This window comes from Peromyscus maniculatus, chromosome 10 (genome assembly GCF_049852395.1).
Source record: "Peromyscus maniculatus bairdii isolate BWxNUB_F1_BW_parent chromosome 10, HU_Pman_BW_mat_3.1, whole genome shotgun sequence".
Taxonomy (NCBI): domain Eukaryota; kingdom Metazoa; phylum Chordata; class Mammalia; order Rodentia; family Cricetidae; genus Peromyscus; species Peromyscus maniculatus.
Genome location: NC_134861.1, coordinates 72,066,819 through 72,084,835, shown reverse-complemented (window position 1 = coordinate 72,084,835; position 18,017 = coordinate 72,066,819). Strand labels below are relative to the sequence as shown.

At 47.6% G+C, this 18,017-nt stretch overlaps 1 protein-coding gene across 1 annotated transcript in view; it reads right to left on the bottom strand.

The window, feature by feature from the left end:
• The window catches only part of Cracd (capping protein inhibiting regulator of actin dynamics), a 122,913-nt gene extending 117,954 nt beyond the window's left edge, over positions 1-4,959 (bottom strand). Inside the window, exon 1 of the mRNA XM_042257546.2 lies at positions 4,826-4,959. The gene's annotated coding sequence lies outside the window, so the exon portion shown is untranslated. The remainder of the gene's footprint in view (positions 1-4,825) is intronic.
• Positions 4,960-18,017: the final 13,058 nt, after the last annotated feature.

Here is an 18,017-nt window from a genome sequence, read left to right as displayed (position 1 = left end):
GTAGCTCAGTGTGCAGTGCTTGCCTGGGACGCACTAGGTCTTGGGTTCGAACCCCAGCACTGTCCCAAACTACAACACAACAATACAACCCTACCATGTCAGTCAAATAGGCCTGTGCTTACTCAACTCTGAACACCAGCCTGTCTGGCTGTAGGGAGCAGGGCTCTGTGGCGGTGATGACATCAGACCATGATGACAGGCCATTTTCATTCAACAGAAGATTTGGAAGACCTTGTAATTTCCACATGCTTTCAGGATCAGAGCAAATGCACGCTGTCAGAGAGCAGGAGGACCCCGGGGAGAAGGCAGTGTTTTTCTTTTCGACGCTGGTACTGGGAGAAACGTATGCTTCAGCACACACCTCCACAGCAGCCAGCACCGGGTGGAAGGCAAAACACCACAGCTTACGGGGATGAAAGCATGCGTGCTGAAGGGGAGGAAGGGGATCTGAAAGGAAACTGCTAGGCAGTCACCGGAAAAAGCAGACCTGGGGAAGGCAGGTGGGCTGCCCATCTCCCCAGTATCTTCTCTTTCTACACATACCACTTAGCCAAAGTCATGGGCAATCAGACCTCCTTGTGCTCCCCAGTCATCCCCTTACAGCCTCCTGTGCTCACCCGTCATCCCCTTACAGCTTCCCTGTGCTCACCCGTCATCCCCTTACAGCCTTCTGTGCTCCCCAGTCATCCCTTACAGCTTCCCTGTGCTCACCAGTCATCCCCTTACAGCCTCCCTGTGCTCACCCGTCATCCCCTTACAGCCTCCCTGTGCTCATCCGTCATCCCCTTACAGCTTCCCTGTGCTCACCCGTCATCCCCTTACAGCCTCCCTGTGCTCACCCGTCATCCCCTTACAGCCTCCTGTGCTCACCCGTCATCCCCTTACAGCTTCCCTGTGCTCACCCGTCATCCCCTTACAGCCTTCTGTGCTCCCCAGTCATCCCTCACAGCCTCCCTGTGCTCACCCGTCATCCCCTTACAGCCTCCTGTGCTCACCAGTCATCCCCTCACAGCCTCCTGTGCTCACCCGTCATCCCCTTACAGCCTCCCTGTGCTCACCCGTCATCCCCTTACAGCCTCCTGTGCTCACCCGTCATCCCCTTACAGCCTCCCTGTGCTCACCAGTCATCCTCTTACAGCCTCCTGTGCTCACCCGTCATCCCCTTACAACCTCCCTGTGCTCACCCGTCATCCCCTTACAGCTTCCCTGTGCTCACCAGTCATCCCTCACAGCCTCCCTGTGCTCACCCGTCATCCCCTTACAGCCTCCTGTGCTCACCCGTCATCCCCTTACAGCCTCCCTGTGCTCACCAATCATCCCCTTACAGCCTCCCTGTGCTCACCTGTCATCCCCTTACAGCCTCCCTGCCCTTATCATCTTGGTAATTCCTAATCTTTCTGGCTTGATCTCACGAGGTTTTCTTCCTCTCGTGGCTTTGTTTTTCTTCCCTGATTGAAAACAGCGTCAATCCTGTGCAACCTCGACTGAGATTCAGACACTCCTCTGACGTGACTACCTTCGGCCCGGACACCGTTCTTAACCATGTGTCCTCACAGGCACGAGAGTGCTCCGTTCCTTGTGGGTGCAGCTTTCCTTACAGTTACTGCTCTCAAGACCTTGCCTAACACATAACCCCTGGTGTGGCCTCTCACTCACAAATGTTCAAGACAAGCTTCATATCTAAGAGGCATTTAAATACACTGAAAAACAGAATATATAAAATGCTTCAGAATCCCTTAGTTGCAGTGTATTAAGCCAAGTGACTCAGGGAGAGTGTGGTGTGTATGTATATGTGTATTTTTTTCCTATGTTACATGAGGAAAACATGTGTTCCTGTCATTAAATGTTCTACACACAACAGAAATGGTAGTGTTATTTTCCTGGGAGAAGTCCTAAAAAGGAGAAAAAGCATCTGCCCTCTGTGTATGTCATGCTGAGGTGAAATGCAATGAGGTGAAATGGGGAGAGAGATCTGGGTGAGGAGGCTCTTCCCTTTAACAGCAATGAGGGGGGAGAGTCAACGTGAGATATCTCAGAGTTGAACAATACAGACCGACTGCAAGGTTGTGTTTGTGTAACTCCTGTTCCAGGCAGAGGAAGTCCCCGTCAGCTCTGACCTGTTAGCAAGGCACATGGGTGGCAAGGTGGAATCCACACTGGCCTGGCTCTCTCAATCATGGACTGAGCTTTGGCGAGCGTTTGAGTGTCCTGAGACCGAACCTCTGCATGCACAGTGGGGATGGGGATGTTCCACAGAAGGTGGCTGTGATGGATTGAACTGCGTCACCCTCGCCTAAAGATAAGCCGAGGGCTTGACTCCCCACCCCATACCTCAGAGCAGCCTTATTTGAAAACAGGGTTGCTGCTCAGGGAACCAGTTAGGAAGACTTTGCAGCTGAGAAGGGTGGGCCGTTAATGCCATGTCCGGTGTCCCTGTAAGGAAAGGGGAAAAGCCTTGGAAGACACGTACAACAGGGATGCTATGTGAAGACCTGCACAGAAACTGAAATGAGGCAGCTGCAAGCCGAGGACTACCAAAGATTGCCAAGAACACCACAGGCAGGAAGGAAGAGAGAAGGAAGCCAGCCCCCGCTGTGAATCTGGCAGGGAACAGGCCCTAACTAGAGGCTGGCTTGATAAGGCTACAGAACCATGAAATGGTGAATTTCTGTTGTTTTTCAGCCACCTGGTATTGGTACTTTGTAACAGCAGTTCCAGAAAACTAGTATGGTTTGTTTATTTACTCTCTCTCTCTCTCTCTCTCTCTCTCTGTGTGTGTGTGTGTGTGTGTGTGTGTGTGTGTGTGTGTGTGTGTGTGTGTGTGTGTGTGTGTGTGTTAACTGTAAAGGAAACACCCTTAGAATAGGTCACATTGACGAGAAAACACAGCAACTCTTATTACTTGGCTGTTTGAACACGTGCCCCACAGTTCATGTGTAGAAGCTTAGTTTTTGAACGGAATAGTATTGGGAAGTGGGGACCTCCCTGTCTCCCTGGCGATGAGGGCTGTGACTTCAAGGATGGACAGATGCCGCTGTAGTGTTGGCTTATCTCGAGTGGGCTTGAGTTTGGCCCTCTCTCGCTCCTTAGTCTTCTGCTGTTGTCCTCCTTCTTCTGTGGCATGGCACAACACCAAGGCTCTCACCGGATGCCAGTGACATGTGCCTGGACTTTGCAGCCTCCAGATCCATGAGCCAAATAATAAGTGTGATCTTTTTATAAGTGTGATCTTTTTCTCCTTCTCCTTCTCCTTCTCCTTCTCCTTCTCCTTCTCCTTCTCCTTCTCCTTCTCCTTCTCCTTCTCCTTCTCCTTCTTCTTCTTCTTCTTCTTCTTCTTCTTCTTCTTCTTCTTCTTTTTCCAGAGCTGAGGACCAAACCCAGGGCCTTGTGCTTGCTAGGCAAGCGCTCTACCACTGAGCTAAATCCCTAACCCCGTGTGTTCTTTATAAATTACCCAGTCTCGGATATCCTTTCACAGAGGTGGAAATGGTACCTAAACCATGGGAGCATGTTTCTTTTCTTTGGACCTGACACTGTATCTCCACATTTACCTCCCATTACCTACCACCCATTCACCCTGTCTCAGCACACTGGCTCCTGGCTACGCCTGCAGCATGCAAGCTACGTTCTTTTCCTCTTGACCTTGGTATGGCTGCTTCCTCCGCCCGGAACATGCCCAGGGCAAACCCTGACTTCCAGACTTGCCTCAGTGAGAACTTCTCACAACGAGACACTGCAGTTTGGATCAGCTCCCCAATACTCACTGCCCCTCGCTCTCCTCCACTCTCCCCATTCCCCACATCCCCACTAGATCCTACCATCCTGTACCACATGCCTTCTTGCATCATCTGTGACGGCCCCCTCATTCTTGGACATTAGCTCCATGAGGGCAGGGGCCTGGGCCTGTTTTCTTCACTGACATGAAGGAGCGTCTAAACAGGGTCTAGTTCACGAGAGGTGCATAACAGAGAACTGTGACATTCATCATTCATTTTAGGGCAGTCATATCTACCTCATCATGATGGAGCTGCTCACATGTGCTGCAAATTAGAAATAGTCAAAAACTCCCAATACCCTCCGTCTACCAAGCCCTCTCTCAAGGTAGAACAAACACAACGGATGGTGATTTTTTAGCTTCTTTTAAGTGACTCCTTCAGAGGACCTGCCACAGGAGGAGAAATGCCAAGACGTGGGTAACAACTCTTGGACAAAGCTGGAGGTGTGGGCCAAGTGTCACCAGGTGTCTAAGTACACAACCCTTGCCATAAATAATAGGGATGGCTATTTCCTTTGACCTTTAACTCCCCTTATCTAGGTCAAGAGAGTGGAAGGACACTATTCCTGGGAGGGAGGCAGGTGGAGAACGTCTCCCGGTCTCAGCACTCTGAAGATGAGTACTGAGTACTGAAACACAGTACTCCATGCTCTAAGATTCCCCAGTCACCATGGGATAAAAGGCTCTTCCCTACACCACAGAATGGTACAACGGCAAAAAAGCAATACAAAAATAGTGACGCCCTTATATTTTATGCCCCTCCTCTTCACAAAGCCTTTTCCTATGTTTGTGTGTTTAATCAGACGTAGGAGTTCAGAGAATATAAGTGACTTGTTCAAGTTTACTCAGCGGCCAAGTAGGAGGGCAGGGAACCATACAAGGACGGGAAGATCACAGGGGACAGAGGGCTCCCAACTCCATATTTAGTGAAGGCACCCCGCCCATTTCGCAGCCCTGCTCACAGAAAAAAACAAAAAACAAAAAAGAAACATTCTCTGGTAGCTTCTCCACAAGCGGCTTCCCAGCCAGTGCTCTAGGCAGGTGACTTACCGTTACGAAGGGCCACAAATCCTGTTACTTCCGCTGGATAAATCTCCACCAAACTCTCCTTCTTGTGAAAAAGCAGACCCACGCGTGGGGGTGCGTGCGTCAGGAACCAGGGTGCAACCCCGAGACAGCCTGGGAATCACAGCTCTTGGGAACTGTTGAGAACAAAACAAAACACCAAACACATTTTATGTCTTCCATCCTCGCTCAGAAGCCCTCGGCATAGTTCTTTTTTCTGCTTCTCAACCGAAATCAGTGGGAAAAAAAAATTAAAAAAAAAAAAAAAAAGGTGGGCTCTGTTCGTTTGTTCTGCAAGCCTTTTAATTAAGTTTAAGTAATGCTGCATTTCATTGCTTAGCCTATATTTTATTGTAAGGCTTTACCATATTTACTAAAAACTTCCTGATTTCGAGGGGACTGAAAGGATCCCATCCATGAATACTGGCATTTCTGTATTGCTATGCACCGCATTTTTTCATTTTCTCTTCATGGGAGATCAGCCAACACTGGAGGAGGCAGGGGGACCCATTCAGTGTAGCAGAGAGTGAAGCAGGACTCACCGGGTTATCCTTTCCTCCAGAGGTGGGACACCTTTTTGCTCAAATTCCAATCAGATTTAACTAGGTTAACGTTTCCTGTGGGTAGGGCATGCACAGTCCCTTCTGGCTATGCCTGGATAAAAACCAGGACGCGTGATAGTGGATTTTAACTGGGAGCTGAGAGGGACATGTCCAGGGGGAAAAATATCCTCAATTTTAACGGTGTCCTTTGTAAATCCAGTGAGACAGGTCAGAGACAATAAGAAACCACTCCACATGGGTTGAAACAACTGTATAGAAGAGGTCCTCAGCTCCTGGCTGTGACGGACTCACAAATCAGACTAACTTTCCACCGAACGCAACTAGACACTCTGGTAAAAATCATCTCAAAGTGTGTTTCAAGTCATGGGGAGAGCTGGGCATGGTGGTGCGTGTCTGTAATCCCAGCATTCAAGTGTACACACACACACACACACACACACACACACACACACACACACACACACACCAGCAGCTGATGTCACCATCAAGACACAAGAGGCTGACACATCGAAGACAGAGGAGTAAGACCAAAACAGTTCAATACCACCTTTGCTTTCACAGCATCCTATGTACTTTTTAGACATGCTGGGCAAGACTCTTGGCCCACCCCCAAGAGAAAGACGGTGAAGAAGATATCAGAGAGAGGGCAAAGCAAGACCACCGCCCAGTGTTCTGCCTCTCTGCACTGTGACCACACACAGCCGCCAACAGCAGTGAAGAGGTGAAACGGAACTCTTCCGTGGTTCCATGGTGCCGGGGGAGTGACAGCTACAGTTTAGATCCTGCCACTGAAGAAAGACTGCTGGTATAAACAAACAAACAAATTGATGCAAAGAATCTCATGGCTCAACTGAAGACCTCAAAAGTATCCAACTCAACTTCATGTCAGTGTGGCACTCAGTGTCTTTGACGGCATGATTGTCAGAAGCAAAAGGAAAAGGCCTTGGGAGAAAACAAAACAAAAACCTCCCACAGAAACAACCTACAGTCTCTAGGATGTTTTGTGCATAAAGTGCTACATTCAGTCAATAATGAGGAGGCGAGAGGTTGGAGAGATGGAGAGATGGCTGCTCTTCCAGAGGACCTGGGTTCTATTCCCAGCACCCACACAGAGGTTCACAGCCATCTACAACTTGGGTCTCAAGGGATCTGCTGCCCTCTTCTGGCCTCGGTGGGCACTTCATGCACATGGTGCACAGACTTACAGACAGGCAAACACTCATACTCACAAAATAAATGAATACGCAAGCTAACCATGGCGAGGCAACACCAGGACATGGAGCCATGAAAAAACAAACAAATAAACAAGCAAACAAACAAAAGAAGCAACAGGACAAACTCTGGATGTTCCAGAGAGAGATGAGGACGTGGTCTTTAAGAGGCTGTGATTAACAGTCCAGTTTATAGAAACGGTAAAGGACTGTGACACATGCCATTTAGCAGCCTACAAAGCAAACTGAGTAAGGATAATGTAAGACAAATTGCTGAATGGTCTTATTAATAATAAAGAAAAAAAACCCAGGAGTCAGATATTGGGGTGAAGGCTGGAAGATCAAAGAAAGTAGAACAAGCCACAGCCAACCTCACTCTACCAACTCCTCAGCCTCCAGAGCTTCCTGTTCACTCACCCCTTATATTCCTTCCTGTGCCCTGCCATCTTCCTTCCTTCCTAGTGCTGGGATCAAAGGTGTGTGCTTCCCAAATACTTGGTAGCAAAGGCACAAGATCTCAAGTGCTGGGATTAAAGGTGTGTGCCACCACACCTCGATCTGTTTCCAGTGTGGCCTTGAACTCACAGAGATCCAGATAGATCTCTGCCTCCCAGAGTGATAGGATTAAAGGTGTGAGTGCCACCACTGCCTGGCCTCTAGGTCTAATTTAGTGGCTGGTCTGTGTTCTCTGATCCCCAGATAAGTTTTATTTGTTAAAGCACAAATAAAATATCACCACAGGATAAAGGCAAAGGATACAGTTACACTAAACGTTAGTCATCTGCACAGTAACACTGTCCCTGAAGATTGTGACCACATACTCTTTCAGGCACAAGTCAGGCCCTTACAGAATAAAAAAAACACAACCAGGACTCATACATCAGGTCTAAAGAACCCTCAACCAATGGAAATGAATCACAGAGTACTCACTATGTGACTCTGGCTGGCCTGGAACTTACTATGTGGAATCTTGGACTCATATGGCCTGAACTCAGATATTTGCCTGTCTCCATTTCCAGAGTCTGGGGTTGAAAAAGTGTGCCATCATACTTGGCTCATTTTGGTACATTAATAATGGACCTAACTTTAGAACCATCAAGAAAACATAGGATACTTTCATACTTCATGACTCTGTCGGTTAACTTTAAGCCCCCTTGGGAATACTATCATTCCCATGACCACAGTCAGTTCTTCCTAACCTTCATACAGTGGACATGCAGTGTGTGTGAAGGGTTTACAACACGCCCCCCACGGTCCCATTTACCAGGCGGACACTTCCGCCTAGCCATTTCCGGGTCAAAGCGTCTCTCGTAGCCAGGATACCCGGCGGACCCGGACATCTCCGCCTAGCAAGTTCCGGCCAAGGCATCTCGCGTGACCAGAATCCGTGACGTTACATGGCTACGTAAGCGCGCAATGTGACCATGTGATCTACGCACACGCATGGAGTAGTGATGTGACCTGGCCACGCCCCCAGCCGGTTTTTAAAGCGGAGCGCCATATTCCCGGTTCTCTCTTCTCTCCTCTCCCTCTTCTCCACGCACGTGTCTCTCCCACAGGCCTGCGCACTCTCTGTCCCTGTATTTCTAATAAACTCTTATAAGTGGATTCTGTCGTGTTTCGTGACGTTTCCTTGCAGGGTAAGAACACAACGCAGCTAAATAACTAACAGTGTGTCTTTGTGTCTGGCCACCAAATGCACCCAGGACAGTGTCTCTGAAGTCACCTGCACTGTTAAGTGTATGAACAGTTTGCTCTTTTTTTATTGCTGAGAAATATTCCATTGCAGGAAAACACCACATTTGGAATTTGTTTCCATTTGGGGATATTTCCGACAAAGTCGTCCACTTCTCTGCGGGCTTTTTGCAAACATGTATTTTGATTTCTCCCGGGGACAATGCCTTACCCTAGCCGTGGAACCACCAGGTTACAGGTTGAGGGGTGCTTAACTCTATGAAACTGCCAGAGGTTTTGGCAATATGGTTGTCCCACTTTACATTCCCATCAATAATACACGACAGTTCCAGTTTACGACGCCTCGGGAACACTTTGGTGTTGCCAACTTCCGTTCTGAGTCGTCACCGTGACACCTCTAACTGTGTCACAAAAGGACAAACAATTCAGTTTTTTAAGTGGGCAGAGGAATTCAGCAGATAGCTCTCCAAAGAAGACACACAAACCAGCGTGCATGTGGATGGACCCAGCACCATTAATTTGGGAACTGCAACCACATCATGATGAGATGCCACCTCACACCCATGAGGATGGCCACCCTGAAAAGCACAGAAAATCAGTGCTACCAGAGGGGTGGAGACGTTAGATCTCGTGTGCATGGCTTGTAGGATTATAAAGTGGTATGCTTGCTGTGGAAAACAGAATGGCAGTTTCTCAAATCATTAAAAATAGAATTGCCAGGTGGTCTAGACATATATATATATATATATATATATATATATATCCAAAATTGTATATATATACATATACATTATATATATATATATATATATATATATGAGAGGATTGGAATGAATTTCAAACTTAGTATTTCAAATTTCAACTATTAAATTATTAAATTATATACTTTTAGAGACAGGGCCTCATTTTGTAGTCTTGGCCAACCTGGAACTCTATATGTAGACGAGGCTGGCCTTGAACTCACCGAGATCCACTTACCTCTGCCTCCTGAGTGCTGGGATTCAAAGGTGTGTACCTGACTGTAAATGAGTTTTTTAAAATAAATTATTACAAACAAACTTTAACATGTAGGCAAACTCACAAAAGAGATTTGACTATACTACTAATGTATGTTTTAAAAGTTTTAAGTCTAAATTTTTTTCTTAAATTTCTTGCCATCTAGACAAAATAGCACATATGAAATCTCAGATAAGTTTCCTATCTAGTATCAAGGTATTAGCTGAACAGAGCTGGTCCCATGGGTGCCCACTAACTGTCAAGGTGCCAGTTACGAATGACCTGTCCCCTGGTGGAAACTTTCTTCTGCAAGCCCATGTCCATTCATGTCCCTTCTTATACCCACAGGCGCAGCTTGGAAGAATGTTTAGAACAGTTTGTAATTCAAGCATGGAAGCCAGGCATGGTGGTGCTTGGCTGGGCAGAGTGGTGTTAGCACAGGCCTGTAATGCCAGCTTCAAAGGATGCTGCCTTAGGGCGATCCAGATGTCAGAAGGAACACAGAAATCCAGTTTCTCCATTCACAGCCTTCCTCAACAGAACATGTGGGAGAAGCATATGTGGAAGATCTCCTGAGAGCCATGTGGATGGAGGCTTGGTTGGACTCCAGAGAAAGGTCAAGGTTACCTAGCTATATCCAGTTCCAAAATTAGTAATAATAAAAATAAGATTTCATGTATCTATAACACACACACACACACACACACACACACACACACACACACACACACACACACACAGAGCTAGGGGTATAGTTCAGTGGTAAGACACTTGCCTAACATATAATGAGGTCCTGGGTTCAGTCCCTAGGACCAACAACCAAGCCTAACCAAACACCCCAACATCTAATGAAGAAGGTGGATGTGTAGCAAAGACAGAGAATGTCAAAAGGAAGCCCATGTCTTTGTACACTAACCAAATACTTAGTAAAATGAAACTAATAGATCTATCTGGGTAGGTTTGGTCCCCCCCCCCCCCGCCCCCCGAATACGAGCACAGAGTCAGTAAGAGAGAAAGAACAAATTAGCTGACGCCGTGGAGGCACAGGGCAAGCAACACAAGAGAGAAAATCTGAACCGAGAGCATGGACGGCTGAAGGGGAGCTCCCGGAATGTGGTGGAAAGCAGCTGCACAAGCTGCTGTGGCCGGACCATCCCGTGGGGCGCGGGGACCGTCAGGAAGCCCAGCGCGCAGCCACGTCTACAGGGTTCACTGGCTCCCACAAGCCGAGAAGCCTGTGACCTGGCAGCTGAAACAGGGTGTAACAGATGGGGGGGGGGGCTGCTTGGAGCTTTCTACCCAGGAGTGGGGACTGCTGCCGTTGTTTCCGGCCAGGTGGAATGAGGTTCCCACCCGCAGGCCCTCAGGTAAGCACGGGCACTTTGAACCGTCTCTCGCCCATTCTCGATGGTCAGCCTTTAACGGCGGAACCGTCTCTCCAGCCCCCGCCCCATTCTCATTAGCAACTGGCCGAAGAAGCAGTGACACCAGTGTTGGTGGCTCTCCGTGGACAGCATGACCCGAAAAGTGACACTTTCCTCCCCTACAGACAGCAGGGCACAGCAGGAATGATCTGGATTTCAAGTCAGGAGATCCTTATTTTAGTCTTGCCTAGATCTGAAACAACATTGTGAAGCTGGAAATAAACAGGATATTAATGACTTCCTTCCCCTCTACCCCCAGGCTCTATTTCAAATACAGAAATTCTGGTTTTCCATCTCCTGCATTCCTCAGGAGAGCTTCTGGAAAGAGGTAGATGTAAATGATCTCCCAAGAGCTGTGTGGTGGGGACTGTAAGCTGAAAAGTAGAGCAAAAGCATTGTCATGAGGAAACCCCCAGATACCTTACGGTGGCAGGGTGCAGGCTCCAAGGGGGACTTCAGAGCACCTGCATAGGTCCTACCTTTCTTTTGCAGAAAGATGTCTTAATTAACTGGTTGGGATAATCTGTAACACTCCTGCTATTCTTAACATGCATCTACACCTGCTAGCTCCATCATGTATGCTTGCTAGCTCCATCATCCATGCCTGCTAGCTTCATCATTTATTCCTGTTACCTCCATCCTGTATGCCTGCTAGCTCCATCATCTACACCTGCTAGCTCCATCATCTATGCCTGCTAGCTCCATCATCTACGCCTGCTAGCTCCATCATCTACACCTGCTAGCTCCATCATCTACGCCTGCTAGCTCCATCATCTACACCCGCTAGCTCCATCATCTATGCCTGCTAGCTCCATCATCTACGCCTGCTAGCTCCATCATCTACACCTGCTAGCTCCATCATCTACGCCTGCTAGCTCCATCATCTACACCTGCTAGCTCCATCATCTACACCTGCTAGCTCCATCATCTATGCCCGCTAGCTCCATCATCTATGCCCGCTAGCTCCATCATCTACACCTGCTAGCTCCATCATCTACGCCTGCTAGCTCCATCATCTCACCACTGTTCTCTCGACTCCCCAAATCACTGCTCCTCGCACCAGTCTGCTGACATCCCACTTTCACAAGTCACCCAAAACTTCCGAGTCCCAAGTAGAACTCCTGCTCACTTAGCATTTAACACTCACCTCCCTCCCATCCATGCTCTGGAACACAGGATGCTGCTAACTGAGGTCACTATAACCTTTCTTTCCTTGCCTCAGTTCTGTGTTTTCCTAGCTGAACCAAACCCTCTACACACTCTCCTCCACTGACAAATCTAGAACATGAACGTCCATTCCTTTCCAGCTATCATGAACACTAATGTCAGCCATTCGATATCTTTATTCTCTGTGATGCTCCATGTCTGGTGGCTTGGTTTCGCTGTTGTTTTTCGCTCTTATTTGTTTCTTTGACTGTCTCTTTGACTTGCTATGTCTGTCGATGCTCTAATCCAGGCTGCCATCTAAGTATCCTGTGATTCAGCAAATTAACTCAGCACATCCTGTGTGCATTCAGTTACTCTGTTCCTACAAAGCATGCAATTGCTTCTGGTTATTCACACAGTAAGTTTCTGGGCGTGGCTGCCCAGTCTCCACAGACCGGCCCCACTTTGCCTCTCTAAGCTTCTCCCCCATATCCAACACTTAGCAGTCCCCTACACAAAGGACCTATGCTGGCTGCACCAACCTTGTTATGCCACAGAATATCCAGGATGAGTCTCTGCCCCAAGCTTCTCTCCTCCTTCCCCTTACCCACATCACCTCCCCTTGCTCTTCTCTCCCTCTTTCTCCACTTCCCTCCCTCCTCCATCTTTTCCTACCTCTTACAGTGCAGGGAGGGTAGAACCCATGCCATGCCTTCGTGCAAGCTAGAAAAACACTCTTCTACTGAAATAAGGCTCAGACCCAGCTCCTATGATTTCCTGTACAGTAGAGGAAGTCCTGGGTTCTCCTGAGACCTTCCACTTCACACCCCACTGCCACTGTGATTCACGATCCCACTCCTACAAAGTAAGGCACCAGTGGAATATCCACAAAGCACCCAAACTGGTCCAGACTACAAGTATCACTCCACCCAAACCAGAAAGCATGTGATACGCAGGGAACAGAAGGACAGGAAAGGAAGGGCCCTCTGTGTTTGTGATGGTGGCATCAAGATGCTACTCCATTACAGAGGGCGGAGGGGGAGGGGGGAAGGACAAAGGGAGGGTTTTGTTCCGTGGCCCAGTGAAAGCCCAGACAGAACCTGACCGTCGTCCACTGAACTCGCTCCATTGTTCTTGGTAAAGGAGCTCACCAGATAATACCTTTGTGGGATGTTTGAATTGTAGATGAGTTGACTCATCTGCTTTATTTCCAGTTTCCCAAAGGTCACTGTTCACAAGCCCATCTGAGGGGCAACTGCATCTCCCTTGACACCTGACTGGAGAAGAAGCAGCTATTCATTTACTATATTCTTGAGGTCACAGCTAGGGTTCAGACCTGAAGGCAGAGGCTCAGTCACGAATCTGGAACCTGTTCACCAGGCAGAGGAGGTAACATTGGAGTATACCTCCGATGTCCTTTCCTTTGAGAATAATATTCCCTGACCCAAGGCTTCCAATCAGATGATGACAATTACTGATGCTTTAGACATAGAACAAAGACTGCTGCCGTCCCTAAACCTGTAATGGAATCCTACCTGCAGTCTTCCCCCTCTCTCTCCAGGTTGTTTCAGAACTGCTCTGTGATTCACCCCAGCTGTACTTTCCTTGGCTGGGATTTCTACTTCAGAATAGTGCAGAGAATCTCTCCTGGTTTAGCTACGAAGCACAACCTCACATTAGCCTGCTCCCGAACACTAGGACTACATCCCCACCATCCACCCATACTGAGCCCCTGATAGCTCCTGCCTGGTTCAGGAACTGCAGAAGAAGGAACGGAGTGGGCAAGGCAACCCCGACTGAAGAACGGGGTCCCCAAAGCCAGCCAAAGCGTTAGGGACAGCCCCTGCTCCCACTGTTAGGAGTCCCACAAGCAGAGCAAGCTACACAACTATTCCGTATGTGTAAAGAGGGAAGGAGCTTAGTCCTACTGCAACTCGATATGCCATGCTTTGTTGACGCCCATGGGAGGCCTGCCCCTTTCTGAACAGAAACAGAGGAGGGGTGGGGTGGGGAAGGGGCAGAAGGGAGGTGGAAGGAGGGAATGGGAGGAGAGGAGGAGGGGAAGCTGAGGTTGGGGTGTAAAATAAGTAAATTTAATAATAATAATAATAAAGAATAAGCCGACTGGCTAATCTCCAATTTCACCAAGCTGTACGCAAGGGCATCTTAGGCAGTAACTGCATGCCCCTGATACGTCACTGGAGAATAAATAATCTATTCATCAACCAAGGAAGCCGGCAGCCCAAATGATCCAATTTGTTCTCCAGTGTAGGTTTGCTAACAGCAGGCTCTGGAGAAACCATGCCATCCCCAGCACCACTGCAGCAGCAGAAAAGGTCCCTGACCCTTTCCGTATTCTCTGACCCCTTGATCTAAAAGGTGTCCTGGGATCAGATGGAGGTGGGTTCCTCGGCACCTTTCCAGGAATCCTTCCTGTACACACTCACAACATGCTGTTGTAGCATCCTCAACTCTTCCTCTCCTTCTTGACATAAAAGTCATGTTTCGATCCAGTGATCTCACTTTTGAATAGACAAAGTTTACAATCAGTAGGCAAAGAGGGATCTGCACTTGAGTGCACATATAGTGCGGTTTATTCCCACTAACCAAGTTACAAGGGACCCTAAGTGTTCATTAGCAGGTTTTGAGAGCCATGCAGTGGAATACCATTCAGCCTCAAAAAGAGAAAGACATTCCATTATGTATTACAATAGGGCTGAACTTTTGGACATTGTGTCAAGTCAGTTAAGCCAGGCAGAGAAAGCTACACTCCACATGCCCCTTCTAATCATGAGTAGAATCTAAAATGACTGAATATATGTTGGGAGTAGAACAGCGATTACTACGGAAGCTGGGGGATGGGGGATGGATATGCTGGTATGGGGGATGGGGATATGGATATGCTGGTGTGGGGGATGGGAGTATGGATACGCTGGTGTGGGGGATGGGGGATGGATATGCTGGTGTGGGAGATGGGGGGATGGATATGCTGGTGTGGGGGATGGGGGATGGATATGCTGGTGTGGGGGATGGGGATATGGATATGCTGGTGTGGGAGATGGGGATATGGATATGCTGGTGTGAGGGATGGGAGATATGGATATGCTGGTGTGGGGTATGGGGGATGGATATGCTGGTGTGAGGGATGGGGGGATGGATATGCTGGGGTGGGGGATGGGGGATGGATATGCTGGGGTGGGGGATGAGGGGATGGATATGCTGGTGTGGGGGATGGGGGATGGATATGCTGGGGTGGGGGATGAGGGGATGGATATGCTGGTGTGGGGGATGGGGCATGGATATGCTGGTGTGCTGGTTAGGATTTTTTTTTTTTTTTTGTCAGCTTGACACAACCTAGAATCACCTGAGAAGACAGATGCTCAGTTGAGAAAATACCCCCTTCAGACTGGCCTATAGGCCAATCTGTGGGGTCATTTATCTTTATTAATGATGACCTCATGGGGCGGGGCAGCCCCAAACACAAATTTCTACATAGAAGAAAACTCCCATGGGAAAAAATGGTTGCATTGGTTAATTTTTGGATCTGGCTTCCACACTTTTAAAACAGTGTGTCTATTTAGGAGGTTATCAGATTGATTTATTTACTTATCTCCTTTGGGGCTACTAAAGAGAAAGCATCAATTTAATATTAAAAATGATATTCAGCTGAGTAAGTCAAAATGTTTCACATGAACTTTCTCATTAATCCTCCATGCTACAGGGGTGACAACATTATTTGTCAACATTGATAGCCTTAAAATGGCATCACTGTCTGAGGTTAAAGATCTTATTTACAGGCACACGGTCCCTTTGTCATCCTGGAGCGTCTTGTAAGGAAAGATTTGTCTTACTTCACCTACCTGAAGCAGAAAAAGATGTTCATGAGGCATCAATATGGCAGCTTAACAGAGTAGAGCTGGTGAGGTACAGCCCATTGCTCAAATCTTGCCCTCAGCCTGATCATACAAATAAAGTTTTATTGAAAGACAGCCTCAACTACCCATTAAAGCATTGACTTACCATTCCGGCTGCAGAGCAGCCAAGCTGAGTGCTCATGCCTGAGGCCATCGGCCCCAAAGACTAAAGCAAATAGCATTTGGCCCTTTCCAGGAAAAGTGGCAGTTTACATCTCTAAGTCAGAGAGACCCCAGCCAACACCAACAGATTCAACAGCACTTCTGCGGGTTACTTCTAAATTGTCAACTGCTACTAGATCTAAAGATGTCTTTATTGTATTTATCTGTTTGTGGGAGGTGGACCAAACATCTCCGCACCTGCCAGGACATCTGTCCTTTGACTGTGAAGGTCAGAAGACAACATGGAGTACTTGGTTCTTGACTTCCACCACCCAGGGATCGATCTCTTGTTCTCAGGTTTCCAGGCAAGTATTTTAACTCACTGGGCCATCGCTCTAGCCACTAGATTTTGAATCCTTTGGTAAGGAGGATCTTTTTTTTGTTTTTTTTTTTTTTTTTTTGTTTTGTTTTTTGTTTTTTGAGACAGGGTTTCTCTGTGTAGCTTTGCGCCTTTCCTGGAACTAGCTCTGTAGACCAGGCTGGCCTCGAACTCACAGAGATATGCCTGGCTCTGCCTCCCGAGTGCTGGGATTAAAGGCGTGCGCCACCACTGCCGCCACCGCCGCCAAGCGGAAGGAGCATCTTGAGCTCATCACTTTGTTTCCTACCTCCCACCCCACCACTGTAGAAGCACGGCGCCTCGGCGTGGGCAGGCTTCCACAAACACATCTTTATTGGAAAGTAAAGCTGCGCTAACTGGCTTCTAAGAAAATCCTTTACCTGTGTTAGCCTTCCTTCTTCACTACACACTCGTTTCAAAGGAGATCATAAAAGAACAAGGATTAGGAGGGCGGTATTCAAATGGTGTAATTTAAAAGCTCTAAGTTTAAAAACAAGTCTACCTCTCCTTGATCCAAAATTCTGCTTTTCAACAAAGTACCACTTACGGTGTTAGCTGCCTAGCCGGCTGCGGTTAACACCGGCTAAGAGCATACACACTCAGAAGCCAAAAATCCCAAACAGGTGTCTATAGTGTAAAAGGGAAGAAGCTTCATTTCCCTGAGACGTGATTCCTCTCCTGGGCACATGTAACAAGACCATTCTTGGTCCCCAAATCTGTGTTCCTCCTGCCCAAATGCCACGAAAGACATCCCTCACCATGGTCCCTCCTAATCTTACCATTGCCTAAGTATGCAAATTTATGCAAAAGCAAGGTGCTATTTCAGTTCTTCATGACAGAATCACTTTCATTAAATGATCTTCGTATAAAAACAAACCTCTCGCGCTGAGCTACCCACACACACTGGAGACTCAGAACCAGTCTTAAAGTTACCAGGGACAATGAACACATAATATGCTTTAAAAATTAGGGAAACAGCATGTGCCTTTTCTCAAAAGAAAGAGTGTTAAAATATAGGCTGTGGGAAAGATTTGGGTAGGATTTTCTATTACATATGGTTTTACTAAGTACATATTACTTTTTGTTAAAGAAAACATTCCAAGAAAACCATTAGTAATACATTAATGTTCTTTAGAGTCAAGGATATGACTCTAGGTCCTATCAAATGTCACAACTAGCGAGTTGTATGTGTCTGAAGATGATACTGGTGTTAGAGACCATAACCACAGAAGTTGGACAGCTCACTCAACACGCAGAAAGATTTTGTGTAGTTTCCCCACAAAGACCCTGTCTTTGCTGGTGTTCTATTGCTGTGAAGAGACACTGTGATCACAGCAACTCTTATAAAGCATTTAATTGGGGGTTGCTTATGGTTTCAGAGGTTTAGTCTATTATCAGCATAGTGGGAAACATGGCGGCATGCAGGCAGACATGGGGCTGGAGAGGTGGCTGAGAGTTCTTCATCTAGATACGAAGGCAGCAGGAAAAGAGAGACACTGGGCCTGGCTTGAGCACTGGAAACCCCAAAGCCCACCCCCAGTGACACACTTCCTCCAACAAGGCCACACCTCCTAATAGTGCCATTCTCGGGCGACCAAGCCTACAAATCTATGAGCCTATGGGGGCCATTCTTATTCAAACCACACAGAACCCTTCCCAGGCAACAGATGAACATACAGGAGAACAGTACAGCACTCAGCACTAGAGACCCCAACCCATGCCAACA